Source organism: Benincasa hispida, chromosome 12, assembly GCF_027475165.1.
Source record: "Benincasa hispida cultivar pf3 chromosome 12, pf3_genome.v1.1, whole genome shotgun sequence".
NCBI classification, from domain to species: Eukaryota; Viridiplantae; Streptophyta; class Magnoliopsida; order Cucurbitales; family Cucurbitaceae; genus Benincasa; species Benincasa hispida.
In genome coordinates, this window is record NC_143489.1 from 37,244,744 (window position 1) to 37,257,726 (window position 12,983).

General features: G+C 40.1%; 1 non-coding gene across 1 annotated transcript; it reads left to right on the forward strand.

The window, feature by feature from the left end:
• Positions 1-6,981: 6,981 nt before the first annotated feature.
• Positions 6,982-7,088, forward strand: LOC120068662 (small nucleolar RNA R71). The gene has a single exon (XR_005479297.1). It is a non-coding gene; the product is annotated as a small nucleolar RNA R71 (small nucleolar RNA).
• Positions 7,089-12,983: the final 5,895 nt, after the last annotated feature.

Below are 12,983 nucleotides of genomic sequence, written 5' to 3' on the forward strand. Positions count from 1 at the left end.
CCATAGAGCTTATTCCTAAGTTTCTACTCTTGTCCTATGCGATGATGCAAGATGCATAAAGGCAAGGTGACTGCACGCAATCATATCCTATATCTAGGATGCATGCGATGCATTAATAGTAAACAATGTTTATTCCTAAGCTTCTATATCTTGATTATGCATTCTAATCTGACTCTCCCGAGCCTAGATTCTAACCTGACTTTCCCAAGCCTAGATCCTATCCTTAGACTACCCTCCCGAATATCTCTAATGGACGAATGAAGCATACATAATACAAGATAATCGCATAGCATGAAGATTCCCAGTTGTGCTAGCTAAATGCTTCTCAACCCATTCAACAGATTTAGCTACTCATGCGTAAATAACAGAGAGTGAACAGATATAGAGAAGTAAATCCCATTTTCATAAATGAGTATTTATAGAACCTCCAGGGTGAAAGGCGGCTTCTCTCTCATGATTGCACAAATGAGACGGCTTTAATTCCCTGACTGATGCACCAAATATTTGTCACCGAAAAGCTGAATCTACTTGTTCATTAGGATTCGACTGTCATCAGCTTTCTGTCCCATCGTGATTAATTATACCTTTCACCTAGATGCGCCCACCAAGTTGCGCTGACCAGGTTGCGGCAATCCTTCTTGAGCAAATGTTTGCGAGCACAATCACCACAAAGCCTTGTGATAATGCTGCGCTCGACCAATGATTATCTATGATCGCAATTTCTACCTTGCGTCAACGCATTTTCTGCACAAAAGTACAAAAATCAACTGTTCCTATGCGATGAACGCATGCGACCGCAATATTATGAATTTGATGCTTTTTGGACGCAATCTAACATGTTTTATCAATACAAGCCAGCATTGTTTAAGAACTTAGCACTATGATAACGTGCATTTCTGCCTGTTATCACACCCCCAAATTTAAACAATGCTTGTCCTCAAGAATAAGCTAAAGATTTCCTTTAGCAAGTCGACCGCAATGTTCTTTTCCTAGATTTCTCAAGGATACTTCGTTCAAATCCTATATACCAAAATTTTCTTAATTCTTGTTCAAGTCTCCTCTTAAAATATTTCTAAGACCTAGGGACCGCAAGCTTAACCTTCAAAAATACTTTACTAACTTTCGGGACATCACATGATTTATTTCAAAGAGAAATTTTCTTTTTCACCAAGGTGTCAAATGATTTTACCCTTGCATATTTCTTGACATTGTTATTTTTTTCTGACCTTGCACTGATCCAAGTGCTTCGTTTTGGCTTGCCCCCACGTGTATCATGCGGACATCCAACTACGAGCAATGCGCTCTTTCTCAAACTAAACTCATAGTTACTTAGCAACAGAGTTGCGGTCATTGATTTATGCGTTGATCCTAGTGACTTACTTTCGTTTTGGCTTGCCCCCACGTGTGTCATGCGAACATCCAACTATGGGTAAGTGCCTTTCACAACTTAACTCTTATCAACATGGGTTTCCCATTACGTTGACAGTGGAGTTGTTATTCTCAAATTTTCTTTCTTTTTTTTTTTTAAATAGCAAGGTCGAAAATAAATACCTCACCCCCAAATTTAAAATGCGGCAATGTCCTCATTGCCAAAAGATTGAAAGAAGTCATGCGATGTTCTTAGAAAGCTTCGTGAAGAGAGTTTGAAAGAAAGCTCGTAGACCCCTAACTTCTAGAAATATTTCATGAGGTGACTATCTTAAAGTTAAATTGACTCTAGTTATATGAAAGAAATAGAAGCATATTTTTCATCATTGAAATCATAATTGGCAAAGAGACAGTATGCGATAACTCACTAAATTTATCCATGTCAAAGAGGATGCGGTGATAAATTTTAAAACTAAAATGTGATGTAATAGTGAAAACTTTGAAATAGAGATAAGGAAGAATACACCCCCAAATTTGTGCTATCGCCCGCATTTTGTATTAATGCATCCTTCTTTGCGACGATCTATCTTCTTTAAATTGTGGTGATGGAGTAAGATAAGTTGCTTCTTCGTGTAACACCTCCGCAATCCTGTACCTCGATCGTTGCAAAAAAAAAAACAGCGAGAGGGTCAAATAATTTTTAAACAAAACAAAATTCTTTTACCGCAATCTCCATTTTTTTTTTTAGAGAATGAAGTAGGAATAAGTAAAGTGCAGATAGATAAATGATGATTAAAGTGTTGAAGAAATGAGAGTTCAAGAACCAAACAAAGGATACTTTAGAAGACTTGTGCCCCAAATGATGTTGCTTACCAGCATAGAAGCCACACCATTTTTCTCTATTCCGGGTTTTTCAGATCCACAGAGGTCTTTTCTGGCTGAAAACCACCCCTGCAATATGCCTTAACTCGCTGTCCATTAACCTTAAATGTACAGCTTCCATCCTTAGTGATTAGCTCCACCGCACCATGATGGAATATTTCTTTACTGACGAAGGGTTTGGACCAGTGTGATTTTAATTTTCCAGGGAAAAGCCTTAACCGTGAGTTGAATAGCAAGACCCTCTGCCCAACTTGGAGGTTCTTACCGCATATGTGTTTGTCGTGCCAGCGCTTGGTGCACTCCTTGTAAATCTTTGCGTTTTCATATGCGTTAATCCTCCATTCTTCTAGCTCGACCAGTTGCATTTTTTTTTTCGCGCTTCTCCTGCTTTCTTTAAGTCAAAGTTTAGCTTCTTTATCGCCTACAATGCCTTGTATTCCAACTCCAGCGGCAAATGACATGCCTTACCAAAGATCAATGCATATGGTGACATACCTATAGGTGTTTTAAATGTAGTCTGGTATGCCCACAACGCATCGTCGAGCTTCACTGTCCAATCATTTCACGAAGGCCTTACCATCTTCTTAAGTATCTGCTTAATCTCCCGATTGGACACCTCGACCTAACCATTCATCTGCGGATGGTATGCGGTGGCCACTTTGTGGAGAATGTTGTATTTGCACAGCAACTCCTTAACAGTATGATTGACAAAGTGAGACCCCTCATCACTTATTATGGCACGTGGGGTACCAAAACGAGTGAAAATATTTTCTTCAAGAATTGAGAGACTACCGCCGCATCGCTTGCAGTGCATGCCACTGCCTCTACCCACTTGAATACATAGTCGACGACTAATAAAATATAATGTTTACCATTGGAGGGAGGAAATGGTCCCATGAAATCAATACCTCATACATCGAACAATTCAAGCTCCAAGATGGTGTTCATTGGCATTGTGTGTTTCCATGAAATGTTACCTGTGCGTTGGCACTGATCACACTTCATTACATAGTCAGCTATATCTTTAAACAATGTAGGCCAAAAGAATCCACTCTGTAAAACCTTGGCTGCGGTGCACTGTCCTCCAAAGTGCCCACCATATGGTGAGTTATGACACTGCGATAATATGCGTTGTTGAGCAGCATTTGGTATGCATGGATTTGGTCTGCCCCCCTTTTGTATAGATTTGGCTCATCCCAATAATAATAGCGGCATTCATGCTTGAGCTTCCTCTGTTGGTGGTAGGTATAATCTTCCAGAAATTGTCCGCAAACCAAATAGTTGACTATGTCGGCATACCAAGGCAATTCTTCAATATGGAACAACTGCTCATCCGGGAACACCGCACTCACTTCAGACTCATTGTGGTCAACCTAAGGGTTTTCCAATCTAGACAAGTGATCCGCAACTTGGTTCTCTGTCCCCTTTCGATCAATTATTTCTATATCAAATTCTTGAAGGAGGAGAACCCATCTGATCAACATCGACTTTGCGTCCTTCTTTGACATTAAGTACTTTATTGCCAAGTGATCAGTATGAATGAGTACCTTTGTCCCCAACAGATATGCTCAAAATTTTTCCAACGCAAAAATTACCGCCAGAAGCTCTTTCTCTGTGGTGGTATAATTTGTTTGAGCAGGATTTAATGTTTTACTCGCATATGCGATGGGATGTAAGATTGTTTTTCTCTTTTGTGCCAAAGCTGCTCCCATTGCATACCCGCTTGCATCACACATTATTTCAAAAGGGAGTGTCCAATCAGGTACGATTAGCACGGGTGCAGTAATCAGTGCATTCTTCAAAACTCTAAATGCGTTGAGGCAATTGTCGTCAAAATCAAATTTTCTATCAGCCTCCAATAACACACTCAGTGGTCATGTTATTTTTGAAAAATCTTTGACAAAGCGTCTGTAGAATCTAGCGTGCCCCAAGAAACTTCGTACAGCCTTCACGCTTGTTGGAGGTGGAAGTTTTTCAATTGCCTCGATTTTTGTTTTATCCACCTCCAACCCATCCCGGGAAACCTTGTGCCTCAACACTATGCCTTCCTTTACCATGAAATGGAATTTTTTCCAGTTAAGCACCAGATTCGTCTCTTCGCATCTCTTCAGTATCTTCTCCAAGTTGGCTAGACAGACTTCATAAGTGTTCCCATAAACAGAGAACTCATCCATAAAGATTTCGACAGAGTCCTTAAGATAGTCTGAAAAGATGGCCATCATGCACCTTTCGAACATGCTTGGTGCATTGCAGAAGCCGAACGGCATGCGGTGAAAAGCAAAGGTCCCATATGGGCAGGTGAATGTGGTCTTGTCTTGGTCTTCTAGAGCTATCATAATCCAGTTGTACCTAGCATAACCATCCAGAAAGAAGTAAAAGTCATTTCCAGCTAAACGGTTTAGCATTTGATCAATGAACGGTAGGGGGAAATGATCATTCTTTGTGGCCGCATTCAGCTTACGGTAGTCCATGCAAATGCACCATCCGGTGATGGTCCCTTGCGGAATTAGTTCATTATTTTCGTTCGGGACTACCGTCATGCCACCCTTTTTCGGCACATACTATACGGGGTTGACCTACATGCTATCTTCTATAGGATATATAATGCCCGCATCTAATGATTTAATGATCTCCTTTTTAGCGACCTCTTTCATCGCAAGGTTGAGCCTGCGTTGATGTTCGATCATTGCTTTATGGTCTTCTTCGAGATGAATGCAGTGCATATAGTACGCTGGGCTAATTCCTCTATTGTCGGCGAGCGTCTAGCCAATTGCTCGCACATGCTTCCTCAGAATGCTCATCAATGCATTCTTCTGGTCTTCATTAAGCTTAGGGGAAATAATAACAGGCAGCTTCTCATTTTGCCCCAAAAATGCGTACTTTAAATGATTCGGCAAGGTCTTTAACTCCAATGTTAGTGGTTCTAGTAGGGACGGCTGCATTGTTTTTCTTTCTTCTTTTTCTGTTGGCTCTTCTTCTTGGTTTGTGATCATCTCTTCTTCCTTGCTTGTTTTTGTTATAATCACATTACAGGCAGCAATGGATACGCTGGCATCCTCTTCTTCATTTTCTTCATCAAACTTTTCTTCTTCAATCAAATTCTGGTCGTCATCTGAGTCATGCAGGTCTTCTTCATCCGAAAACTTTATGGCTCGGATTATATTGAACTTGAGCTTCTGTCCATTGATGCTCAAAGTGATTTCCCCTTTATGCACATCAATCTGGGCATGACCTGTTGATAAAAATGGTCGCCCCAGAATGATGAGCACATCCTTGTCGGCCTCATAATCCAAAATGATGAAGTCGGCTGGTAGGATAAATTTGTCAATGGTGATCAACACATCCTTCACCTTTCCCTTTGGATGTACTAGAGATCTATCGGCCAGTTGGAGAGTCATGGTTGTGGGCACAAGTTACTCCACATTCAGCTGCTTAAAGATCGACAAAGACATCAAATTGATGCTGGCTTCAAGGTCACACAATGTCTGCCCGATGTATAGTCCTCCTATGGAGCAGGGTATAGTAAAGCTCCCAGGATCGCTCATCTTTGGTGGAATTATTGGTTTTGAACTTTGTGTTAACGCCACCGTGGAAAACTTACCAGCTTCCCTCTTCTTGGTTACCATATCCTTCAGAAACTTTGTATAGGCAGACATCTACTCAATCGCTACATTGAATGGAATATTAATATGTAATTGTTTTAACATAGACAGAAAGTGTTGTTACTGTACCTCTTCGTTCTTTTTCTTTCTTATTCTCTACGGGAAAGGTGGTAACTGCACTCTCACGGTCCCCTTCTGAGTTGGCTTTGAAGTTGACGCAACTTCTGTCTCTATTGCTTCTTTTTCTCCTTCTCTTTCTTATATCACTGCAATTCCAGGTTCCGCTGCAATGGGAGTAATCTTCCTGGGCTCCATTCTTTCCCCCTCCACAGTTTTTCCACTTCACAATGTCACAACCTGACATTGCTCTTTACCTGATCCCCCCGGGTTGCGTGGGAGTTTTATTGAACTCGGCAGATCCCCTTACGGTCTGTTCTTTAGTTCACTTGCAATCTAGCCTATCTGTAATTCTAAATTGCAGATGGACATAGCCTGACTTTGAAGCACAATTTCGTTTTTCTCTATGTACTGCTTCAATAGGCTCTCCAAGGAGGATGATTGCGGTGGTTGCGAGCTACTTGCTTGATTGCTTGTCTGATCGTTATTGCGTGGGAAGAATCCTGGTGGCCTTTCTTTCTGTGCCACAGATTGGAAGTTCTGTTGCTGATTCTTCCATGCAAAATTGGGGTGGTTTCTCCATCCGGGGTTATAAGTATTCAAAAAGGGATTATTTTTTACAAAGTAAACAGAATATGGATTTTGCAGGCATTCCTCCATCGCGTGCCCATCACCACAAGTCGCACACCTTACAGTGTTTTGACTAATTGCATTGATTTGCCCAGTTTGTGGTGTTGGGCTGCTGATCGCAATTCCCTAGATTAAGTTTATCATTGCAGTCATCTGATTCTGTAGTGAAGCAATAGCACCATTACTTACGTTGGCATCCTTGATTCTCAATCTCTAATCAGTCTCTCTTCAATCTTCATTGTTTTTAGAGATGCGATCCAAGATATTCTTAGCCTCGTCATACGTTTTATCAAGCAGACCACCAGCGGCTACCGCATTGGTAGTGGTCTGCGAAGCGGGATTCAAACCATGATAAAATATTTCCATCTGAAGGCAGTCTGGCAAACCATTGTGAGGACAGTATCGGACCAACCACTTAAACCTCGCCCAGGCATCGTTGAGTGATTCGTCCATGTCTTGTTCAAAATTTGTTATGAGTTTCCTTCGTCTAGCATTCTCAGTCGGTGGAAAGTATTTCTTTATGAACTTCTCCACGACCTATTCCCAAGAAGTGATCTCTCCCGGCTCGAGGGTATACACCCATTTTTTTGCCTGATTATAGAGAGAAAATGGAAACAAAGTTAGTCGAACTTCTTTGGCAGAGATATTCGGGACACAAAATTATTGCAAATTTCAATAAAGCTTCAGAGGTGGGCGTGCGGGGCCTCGCCACGCCGTCCTCCGAATTGTCTTGTAGTATGGATCATCTGCAGCATCACCGATTTCATTTCGAATCTGCTTCCATCGAGGGCAAGCCTCATGATTCTTGGAGAGAAATCAAAGAGGTTTGGCGATGCATAGTCCCTAATGAGCCATTGCGATCATTTGCCAGCAGGACTGGATTCGTCATGACATTGTTTTCGTTTGGTGCTCCGTTTCCAGGCTGCTCCGCCATCTCTTCTTTATCTGATTGGGGTTGTTATTGGCGGTCTCTTAATCTCTGACTAAACGTCATCTCAATCTCCAGGTCATAATTAGCCAGAGATTGAGAGTCTGCAAAGAATTCAAAAAATTATCGTTAGCACACTATTTTGCCGAAGTCTCCGGCAACGGCGCCAAAAACTTGATGCGTTATTTTATGAAGTGAAATTGTGGATCAAATGCGATGGTGAAAAATGCATTGAGCACTCAAGTTTCCTCAGCGGAATCCAAGTATAAACTTCACTAAGTTTCCTAGTAAGTCAATGGTCGAACTCAGGGACTTGTGAAAACAGGTTGCGTTGGTAATTTTTAGAAAACTTTGCAGTAACCAAATAAATCAATAGTTGTTGAGGTTGTTATTTGTGGTGATGAAAAATAAATAAATGCGGCGAATTTGAGAAAAGTCGGATTGTGTGATAGATGCACTGACTATGCGAATGAATGGGTCGAGAAGGTCTTCAGCTAGCGTTGCTTGGGAATGCGTCAAACTATACGATCATGCTACAACCATGCACAGCAAGTCATTTTCCAATGCAAATGCGATGCTCCTAAGTCTAGGACACATGTGTTGAATGTAAAAGTGTCCATAGAGATTATTCCTAAGTTTTTACTCTTGTCCTATGCGATGATGCAAGATGCATAAAGGCAAGGTGACCGCACGCAATCATATCCTATCTCTAGGATGCATGCAATGCGTTAATAGCAAATAGTGTTTATTCCTAAGCTCCTATCTCTTGATTATGCATTCTAATCTGACTCTCCCGAGCCTAGATTCTAATCTGACTTTCCCAAGCCTAGATCCTGTCCTTAGACTACCCTCCCGAGTATCTCTAATGGACGAATGCAGCATACATAATACAAGATAATCGCATAGCATGAAGATTCCCAATTGTGCTAGCTAAATGCTTTTCAACCTATTCAACCGATTTAGCTACTCATGCGTAAAAAACAGAGAGTGAACAGATATAGAGAAGTAAATCCCATTTTTATAAATGAGTTGAGTACAAAATAAATATGGAAGATAAAGGTAGAGAACCTGGTAGCAATTCCTTGTTGACCGAGGCTCTTACACTGTAAATCTCTATTTGATTCCAAAGATATTCCTGCTTCTGCAGGCGTCGACCCTCTCGCTAATCTTGAAGCTTCCGGCGCTCTCCCAAGCTTACCGGAACGATCTGTCGGCACAACCTTCTTCTCTCGCGTCCCCCTTATGGTAAAAGAAAATCTAAGAACAAGGCTAAACTATGAACAGAATTGTGAACTCGTAAAAATAGTTGAACCCCTTTTCTAAAGGATGCCTTCGGTATTTATAGAATCTCCAGGGTGAAAGGCGACTTCTCTCTCATGATTACACAGATGGGACGGCTTTAATTCCCTGACTGATGCGCCGAATATTTGTCACCGAAAAGCTGAATGTACTTGTTCGTTAGCGGTTGTTAACTTAATTCGGATTTGACTGTCATCAGCTTTCTATCCCATCGTGATTAATTATACCTTTCACCCAGATGCGCTCACCAAGTTACGCTGACCAGGTTGTGGAAATCCTTCTTGAGCAAATGTTTGCGAGCACAATAATCGCAAAGCCTTGCAGTAATGCTGCACTCGACCAATGATTTCCTATGATTGCAATTTCTACCTTGCGTCAACGCATTTTCTACACAAAAATACAAAAATCAACTGTTCCTATGCGATGAACGCATACGACCACAATATTATGAATTTGATGCTTTTTGGACGCAATCTAACATGTTTTATCAACTCAAGTCAGCATTGTTTAAGAACTTAACACTATGATAACGTGCATTTTTGCCCGTTATCAACAATATAATAAAATACAAAGTACACAAAATAATAAACTAGGGCATAAGACGCCCAATACAATAGCTTGGGCTTGAGCCATGCGTGCATTGAGCTTCAACCGGAGTGAGCCTTGGAGCGATGCTGAACCAGGTTAGGTGAAGCGGGTTTCTGGGTCTGAAGCGTCTACACGCGTCAAGCGCCACACACGCAGATCAGATTGTCTCAATGGGTCATGTCACACCCCCTCCCAATTTACCCTCTTAAACTAGAAGAAAATTTGACTACAGCAGTTACCAACCCTTATGTGGCACTTACTGCCTAGCTGACCTGTTTAGGAACCCTGAACATCACAATTGTCATTTAAGAACTAACTGAACTTCGAACTTAAAGACAACCTAGGGTACCATTCATAGTAATTTACAATATGTACATACAAAATGAAGGTTTAGTGGGTCCCATAGAATCAAAATTAGTCCCTAATATGCAACATGTGTAGCGACTGGTTTGGCGTTTCGAGTAGTTTGGAATTCGAGTAATTTGAACAGGGTATGATGTTTGAAAGATAACAAGCTATAGAGATTGGTTTTGGAGCTGAAATTTTGAGGTTAGTAAGCTAACTCATTTATTAACAACTTTTGTGAAGGATGCCTGAGCTAATTGTGAAGGGAAACAGGTGAAATTGTAGGAATAAGCGACTGGTCTAGAATTCGAGCAATCTGGACGGGGTATGATGCTCGAAGGCTAACAAGCTGTAGAGATTGAGTTTGGAGCTGAATTTGAGGTTAGTAAGTTAACTCAAGTATTAAAAACTTTTGTGTAGGATATCTGAGCTAAATGTGAAGGGAGACAGGTGAAACTGTAGGAAGAAACGACTAGTTTGCCATTTCGGGTAGTCTGGAGCAGAGTGGAGGAATTTCGAGTTATCTGTTGAACAAAGAGGAGCTAGACCTGAAATTTAGAGGTCTTGCTGGTTTTTCTTAGTTTCGCTAGTTTTTTGGTCTCGTCAGTAAGCTAAACTTTAATGCTAAAGATCTACTTCTAATACCTTTATGGGAATCTTAGGAAATCTTACAAAGGAAATTATACTATTTCAGGTCGAGAAGAGCTGGAAGAAGCCCATAAACCATTAAGGGCCCAAACAAGTAGTTAGTGACTAATGTTTCAATGTTTTAAAAGTTTATGTTATGTAAGCTATTCTCATGCCAAGTTTTATATAGATTTCCAAGCAACTTGTCTTTATGATTGAAAAATATAACCAACGCGTGATATTTAACAAAGTATGATTTTTCTAAGTATGTTATCTATGTTTAACGCATGCCAAGGCTTCTACGAGCTAGTTCATTTGATTGAAGTTAACTTTTTTTCTAACAATAGAAGCATGCGTTAGGAGTGAGGTTAAAGTTCTATAATGCTTTGTTGTGCTATGTTTTGAACACCTAGCTATCAGTATTTGTGTTGATATTTCTAAAGCACAATGAATAACGGATGCCGAAGGTAGGGAAAGTGTCCTAAAGTGTTTTCTATGCCATGTTTTAAAACTTTATTCACTAATGCTTTTTGAGAATTTGATAGCCCAAGTGGGCTAGATACTAAAGGTAGGGAAGGTATCCAAGTAAACGTGTCTAAGGTATCAACGGTACTTAGTAAATTCCACGTGCACGTAGGTAGTTTAGTATGAAGAGACCGAGGTAGGGGTCTCTTGGCCACAATTCAATATAAAGAGATCGATGTAGGGGCCTCTCTTGGCCAGAGCTTGACATTGGGAATTAGAGCAATAGATGTTCATTCTCAACTAAGGTTTAGTTGGTTTTATTTTTTTTTTTTAAAAAAAAACAATGTTATGTTTTATGCCTTATGATTTATGAAAGTTTCTTGTTATGTTTTCCAGTTAAACTTTAGATGTTTTATGTTAATGTTTAAAGCATGAGATTTCCAGTTTTCTTTAAGTCACTCACTGGGCAATTAGCTCACCTCATTTTAAAATATTTTTCCACCCCACAGGTAGCATGTAAAGCCCTAACCCTAATTCAGAAAGAAGGGAAAATAAAATACTGAAAATAAAGGAAAATATAATGAAAAATATAAATTAAATTATGAGGAAGTTGGGTGGAATTTAGGGAAAATTTTGATAAATTAAGAAATTTATTAATAATTATCCAACAATAGAATATATAGCTATCAATAAGTAAGTAGAATCGGGGAAGATTAATAAGGGAGTTGGAAGCTATTGAATTCGGGGGACAAAGGAAATTAGATAACTTTTCGTTTGGGAACTATTCATTGGAAGGCTTGGGAGGTTGAAATTAATAATTTGAAGGTGGGAAGAATTGGAGGTGAAAATTTATTATCAGTGTACAGGGTAAGTTAAAAATTAAAAAGAAAAGTGGAATCCACGTGTCGCAAGCAGTGAGGGTGACCACTAGCGATATTGGAGGAATTTGGAGAGAATGGAGAGAGCAAGATTAGAGCGAGAGCGAGATTTGAGCAAGAGAATGGGAGAAAGCGAGACTGGTTGAGCGAGAGAATGGGAGAGAGCGAGACTGGTTGAGCAAGAGAATAGGAGAGAGTGAGACTGGTTGAGCGAGAGAATGGGAGAGAGCGAAACTGGCTGAGCGAGAAGGCTGAAGAGAGCGAAATCCTTAGCGAGAAACATGGAGAGAGCGACACTACCGAGAGCCAAATGAGCGAGAAGGCTGAAGAAAGCGAGATCCTTAGCGAGAAACATGGAGAGAGCGACACTGCTGAGAGCCAAATGAGTGAGAGAGTCAGAGAGAGCGAGAGCGGAGAGAACGAAATTTGGATAGAATGTTGTGTTTTAAGGAATGTAATGCGATCTTTGATATTTTTGATAATTAAGTCAAAAATTATGCAATTTAGGTGGCAAAAGGAGATTTCATGCAGAAACTTAGGGATTAAAATGCACGGCCAAGATTACATGCCATAGGAGTAATTTTGGTTGGAAAACTTAAAATTAAACAACTCAAAAGCTCAGTTAACCCCAATAATTTAAAAGAGGCCACTTGTAGGATGTGTTGTCACATAGAGAAGAGTTGAAAACGACTATAAATAAGAGACTTTGGCTGAAGAATTAAACTCATTCTCAAACAAATTCCAATAGTAATAGTCGTGTGGAGAGAATGAGGTAGTTCTGTGAGTTTAAAAGAGAAAAGCTCGAGGGAAGTGCTGTCCAAATTTCCTTCTAAGAGGGAAAGCTTACTGTGAGTGTTATAGCTTCGATAATTAACACATAGTGTGAGTGTTATAGCTTTATAGTTAACATATGTTGTGAGTGTTACATTGCTTTTAGTAACTCAGTCGATGTTGTGCGTATTATGTTGCATGAGAAAATACCATCCCTGCTAGCATGATAATTTTGTTAGGTTAGTATGCGTGGTAAAGTTATGTCACTCCAGAGCATCATTTGTTAGCATGATAGTTGGGTAAAGTCAGTATATTTGGTGAATAGTACGTGCTTTGTTAGTCAGAAAGTACAGTGAGTAGCTTGATGTACTGTGGGTGTTATACTTCTTTGTTAGCACTGTGTCTTTGATAAATCAGTATGTAATGTGAATATTATAGTTGTATAACCTGAACCTCACAGTCTTGAGATGTTAGAATTTGCTA